This window comes from Oncorhynchus mykiss, chromosome 18 (genome assembly GCF_013265735.2).
Source record: "Oncorhynchus mykiss isolate Arlee chromosome 18, USDA_OmykA_1.1, whole genome shotgun sequence".
Lineage (NCBI taxonomy): Eukaryota > Metazoa > Chordata > Actinopteri > Salmoniformes > Salmonidae > Oncorhynchus > Oncorhynchus mykiss.
The window spans coordinates 30,534,805-30,541,287 of record NC_048582.1 but is presented as its reverse complement, the minus strand read 5'-3'; the positions used below and the strand labels follow the sequence as shown (position 1 = coordinate 30,541,287).

The 6,483-nt window shown below is 42.7% G+C and overlaps 1 pseudogene; it reads right to left on the bottom strand.

The window, feature by feature from the left end:
- Positions 1–1,767: 1,767 nt before the first annotated feature.
- On the bottom strand, positions 1,768–6,274 carry LOC110496792 (annotated as a pseudogene).
- Between the last annotated feature and the right edge of the window lie 209 nt (positions 6,275–6,483).

The window sequence follows — 6,483 nt, the reverse complement described above, 5'->3', positions numbered from 1 at the left end:
CCAACACTGCCGTGCTGTCAACCAACTTCTCCTCGCCATGGGGACTGCTGGCCGTGGCTACTTCAACTGAAAACGGGCTGTCGTCATCACGGCCAACTTATCAGGAAGCGGAGGAGACCCGGCGGCGTTCAGCCCACGAGATGTGCGGTTCACTACACCTGACGGGAAGCCCCAGCAGCTGCGTGTCCCACCGGCCCTCCTGGAAGGCCATGGCCAGCGACCCGGGGGACACCCTGCACTACGGACACTACCATGGTGTCGGGGACACGGCAGAGGAGCACAGCAGCTTGGTGCACGTCGAGCAGCTTTACGACCAGGCCGTGCTCAGTGCCATTCCTAGGCCGTCATTGAAAATAAGAATTTGTTCTTAACTGACCTGCCTAGTTAAATAAAGGTTAAAAAAAATACTAGTCAACATAGCTACTAGAAGTAATGTGTTAGTAAACCTGCTACAATCACGCAGTACAGTAAAGCCGATTTTCATACCATTCTTCTGCCATTCTGGGATTTATGCTATTACCGGCTTAGCATACAAGGGGGCACTAAAAATGTAAAAGCCCATTGGGTGTCTTACTACCAAAATGCTAACAAAATCTCGTTATTTTTAGCTTGTAAATGTCCACACTCTTGATTGGTAACATAACGTGTCAGTTCATATTGCAAGAGCTCTGATATGTTGGATGACGTCCTCTGGAAGTCGTTGTAAATATTGTAAGTCTATGGAAGGGGGTGAGAACCATGAGCCTCCTAGGTTTTGTATTGAAGTCAATGTACCCAGATGACAAAAAATAGCTGTCCTCCGGCTACACAATGGTGCTACCCGAGAGAATGTTGTTGATTCTACTGTAGACCTTTATTTCAAAACAGTGTGTTTTAAATCAGTTATTTGAAGTGCATATATTTAGTATAGATTTTCTCAAAAGGACAACTTAAAGTTTCACTATTTTTATGAAATTCAGTGAGTAGGATCGTCTTCCCCTTCCTCCTTTGAGGAACATTCCACTGACCTACACACACTAACCCTTATGTGCCCTCCCAAAGGTGCAAGGTCTTTCACGCAGGGTGTCGCAGGCTGTGAGGAGGGGTACCCTTTCTGAGTGTGGTGTTGGACTGGCATGGGTGGGCTCTCCAAGGGGCATGTCTTCCACGGACAAAGCGAAGGTCCGCACATCGCTACGGAGCCAACTGCTCCACTATGTTCTCTAGGGTCCCCGAAGAATCTACAGAATGAGCCTCCTGAAGGTGAAGATAGGTGAGATATGGGAACAAGTAAACCAGTTAGGGTTATGGTACCTTATGGTCCTGTGTGGCTCAGTTGGTATTGCATGGCGCTTGCAACGCCAGGGTTGTGCGTTCGATTCCCACGGGGGACCAGTATGCTCTGGATAAAAGTGTCTGCTAAATTACTAAAATGTAACATAAAATAGTATAATTATTATAAATAACCTGATTTTAAGCCCATAATTGGTGCCATTTTAACCACAGAAAGAAAAGTGTAACGTTTATGGACATTTACCATTAAAATGGTGCACACACACCATGTACACAATCATATGTTGCACTGGAAAAAGGCAGGGATTTAATCCATTCAGTGGTACACCATAAGCCATCACCTTATGAAACACAGGAAAATCTACATGATAAATTGTGTCATCTTTGTAACAATTCAATGCAATGTGTGAAGGTATGACTTGTGATGTTACATCTTATTCAGGTTAGTTGTGCTGACATGCTGAGATGTTGACATTCTTAGCCTGAACCTGTTCCTCAGAGGGGTACGCTACGTTTGTCATGGTTCTCATCTTGACAGGTTACCTTAGTGATGGGCTGAAGATGGCGGTTCCCATGGTAAAACAAGGCTCATGATGGCGTTGACGACCCTTGGCGTATCAAAGTCATCTGACGACGTTTGCTTTGGTTTCAGCCAACCTTGAAAACACAGACGCCAAGGAATTGGTCAAGGTTTATCTGTTTACCGTCTGAAGGACATGGGCTATGGTAGGAAAATTAACTGTTCAACCAGACTTATTAAACATAGACATGAGTGACCCACCTTGTGTAAAATATGCAAGCAAATATATCACCTTGACAAAGGCATCATTGTTAGGAATTTTATGAATAATGACTAAACAATATCCCCATTTGAAATAGAACTGTAACTAAGTAAACTTATACTCTGTTTTATTATATCTGATTAACAATATTAATTCATAAGTGAGGGATTGTGGAGCCTGAAACAGGGGGGTCATTACATTAAATAAATACCATTCCAGCCAGGTTTTTTTTTAAAGTAAGCAGAAAGGGTCATAAACCTATGGTTGAACCACCTCAACTTAGCTCTGGAATGTTCAGATAAGGCAGTGTGTGTTTTCTTAGGTTTTCCATTAGCTGGAACTGTCTGCTGAATGGTGATGGATGAAAACTTCAGAAGGTTTATCTAGAATGAAGTTTTGAACTGTTGGGAGAAAGAATATTTTATAACCTATGATGTCATATTTTGTATATAAACTGTCGTTCGTTGTTACATGGCACCGCGGCTCCGAGAATAAATACTATTATCTATTTTTGATAAGACTGGTCTCTGTCTATTTTATGCAAATAAGAATCTTACAAATTCTCATAAAATAGAATAAGTGAATTCAATTAATGAAAACATATTGGAATTATGAAATTATACCAACAATCATCAAAACTGAAAATTGCAGTAATGTCTCAATCAACTGAGAATGCAAGTGACTCTCCTGATGCGATGTTCCTGAATTAGAATGAACTTCTGTATGTATTCAAAGCTGTACTACACTGCATATAAGTATAATAGCAGAAAGGAGATGTAGGCCCTACCTTTCCCATAATGCCCCCTCCTGCACAGCCTGGCACTGCAGCTGGCCCCTCATGTAGGCCTTGGCATCATGGGTGAAGGCAGTAATGGTTGCCAGGGAGCTCCAGGCTTCGTTCAAGCTGGCGTCACTGTAGTTGATTGCTATGAACAACAAAAACGATGAGCTCAACATCACTTGAGTAAAATGAAAACCAGTGTACCACAAAAACCACCAAAAAGTGTTCACACCTGATCTGTATTTGGTCAGCAGGAAGAACATTTGGAATTCATTGTCACGTGCGCCGAATACAACAGTGAAATGCTTACTAACCAATAGTGCAAAAAAGGTATTAGGTGAACAATAGGTAAGTAAAGAAATAAAAACAGTAAAAAGACAAAGACAAAAAGTGAAAAACTGTCGCGAGTCTATATACAGTAGCGAGGCTATAACAGTAGCGAGGATACATAGACACTGGTTAGTCAGGCCGATTGAGGTAGTATGTACATGCAGATATGGTTAAAGTGACTATTCATATATGATGAACAGAATAGCAGTAGTGTAAAAGAGGGGTTAGCGGGTGGCGGGACACAATGCAGATAGCCCGGTTAGCCAATGTGTGGAAGCACTGGTTGGTCGGGCCAATTGAGGTAGTATGTACATGAAAATATAGTTAAAGTGACTATGCATACATGATAAACAGAGAGTAGCAGCAGCATAAAACAGGGGTTGGGGGGGGGGACCCACAATACAAATAGTCCGGGAAGCTATTTGATTACCTGTTCAGAAATCTTATGGCTTGGGTATGTACATACAGTCACTGTGGGGACGACGTGCTCAATGCACTTATTGATAAAGCCAGTGACTGATGTGGTGTACCCTTCAATGCCATCAGAAGAATCCCGGAACATGTTCCAATCTGTGATAGCAAAACAGTCCTGTAGTTTAGCATTAGCTTCATCTGACCACTTTTTTATAGACCGAGTCACTGGTGTATCCTTCTTTAATTTTTGCTTGTAAGCAGGAATCAGGTGAATAGAGTTGTGGTCGGATTTACCAAATGGAGGGCGAGGGAGAGCTTTGTATACATCTCTGTGTGTAGAGTACAGGTGATCCTGATTTGATTTCCCTCTGGTTGCACATTTTACATGTTGATACAAATTTGATAGAACTGATTTAAGTTTCCCTACATTAAAGTCTCCAGCCACTAGGAGCGCCGCCTCTGGGTGAGTGGTTTCATGTTTGCTTATTTCCTGATACAGCTGACTGAGTGTGGTATTAGTGCCAACATCTGTCTGTGGTGGTAAATAAAACAGCCACGAAAAGTATAGCTGAAAACTCTCTCGGCAAGTAGTGTGGACTGCAATTTATCACAATATGCTCTACTTCAGGCGAGCAAAATCTTGAGACTTCCTTAGATTTCGTGCACCAGCTGTTGTTTACAAATATGCACAGACCACCCCCCCTCGGAGTGTGCTCTTCTAGCTTGCCGGTGCAGCGTATATCCCGCTAGCTGAATATCCACGTCGTAAAGCATAATCCATCGAAGTGGGCATCACAGTCATGTTTATCATCTTTCAAACTAAATAAAACCGACTGAAACAGAAAGAGACTTCCTTGGACATGTACAATATGAAACGATACTGTCCGTTTTGCTACGGTGTGCCCTACTGAACACAACCTACATGTCACAGGACTGTGGAGTCCTACCTGAGTGCAAGAAGTAGTTCCCTTACTGGCCACACTGGCAGTAGGCCTCACACTGAGCTAGCATAGTGCAATGGTGGAGCATTCGATGTGGCAGCCGGGTCTTCTCTTGCCCCAGGGAGACTTCCAGGGCTGCTCCTGAGGCTTGGAAGCCTTACACAGGGCAAAATCCCTGCTGTTCCGTTTCTCTGTGTCCGCTAGGAAACAATATGTTAAAGCTTAGTTCCTACCCAAAGCATGTATTAGTTAGTCAATCATTGCCTTGCTTATGGTCTTAAAGTAACATACTGTAGACTGTAGTCTTCCAAACACAACAGAAGTTAGAGTCACTGTGTGACAAAAACATGTCACAATGAAGTGATGTAAACACGTACCAGGCTCACCAGCTGCATCTCCAGCACCCATAAGCTTGCCGTAACAGTCCCCGATGAACCTGATATCGAAATGCACGTCCCTTGCAGCAGAATGAACACACGGAATTCAGATTCTGCAACTATTTGCAAACTGATCTTGCCTTGAGAATGTAACAATGACTTTTACATATAGACATACCTTGTTTTGTGGCATAGGCGTGTTCAATTCTGATGATGCCCTCGATGAAAGCCACGATTTGCGGTATAGTCTCAGTGACCCTCAAGTGCACAGCAGGAGGAAGAACCTTGAAAAATATAAAGAAACATGCATATCAAATATATGTGCAGTAATTAATGTATGCAGGGTAAGTACTATATAGTACACAGCTAACAAAAGCTCCTTTCTTCCACCCAACAAACATTACATACTCACACACCTTCACGGCTAACATGTCATTTTTAAATTCCTCTAAGGGCATTCTGGCCAGGATTGTTGGAGACATGATTTTCTGCAATGTCAAAAATATAATAAAATTATGAAAATTACACCAATATCATCAGCACAAAAGCATCTCAATTATAGGTGCTGCATCAGAGGTATAATAAGCCTACCTCCAAAGCTCTTCTGATGACTTTATCATCGATGTCTGATGACCATGACATGGATGACATTAATGCCAAAGACCCTGGATAGATCCATCTGGATGATGTCAAATCTGACATAGGCGCTATGAGAGAGAGAAAAGCTCAGCGGTATCAGTATAGCAAAATCAACTTATCACATTTCATTTTTGTATCATTGAAAAAAATACTTTGAGAGTGGGTTCCCCAGGTGAGCATGGTCATAGACAGTGGGTCCACAGCTATACCTGCAATTACAGTACAAATAATTACTACCGTCAATACCAGTAAGGTCAGTTGTAGTAGCTATGTGAAATCCCATGTTTTCCATACCAAGTAGCAATTCCTTCCTGAGCCAATAACAGTGGATCTTTCTGGTTGTGGGAGGCTGTTGTAGGTCTTCAACCCCGTGTAGTTAGTATCCTGTTGGTCGAGTCCATTTCTTTCCGCCCCTGTACATGGTGCACTGGGTCTGAAGATCAGTTTGCTTGGTGACACTAACGTTGGCTGAGTGTCCTTGGAGAAAGCATACCCGCTTCTTCATTTCAATAGAAGCGGCCTAAATAGTGTATTGCAGGGCCACAAGGTAACAACTGAGTGCAAAATAATAGGATGTAGCTGGCGGTAGTCCACAGTCCCTTGGGTCTAATGTGACAGACAAGTAACTAGCTAATTTGACAGTTCTCAAAATAGCTAATGTTGATTAGCAGACAACTCAACTGCTAACTCCAAATGTGTCGTTCAGTCGTCCGTTGTGCCTGGACGATACCTCGACATGCTTCAATATTATGAAAGGCCGATTTGGTCTTAAAGCACGTGGTCAAAACGCAATCTTTTTAATGCTACGCGTGTAAAGTAAGCAGGTGCAGGCGCTAAATTAACCCCTATACGCGTCAAATAAGCACGTGCAAATGTGCTTGCAAGCGGTCCAACATGTGCTAAATAAACGGATGCAAGCGGTCCTGCACACATCAATTATTGACGTA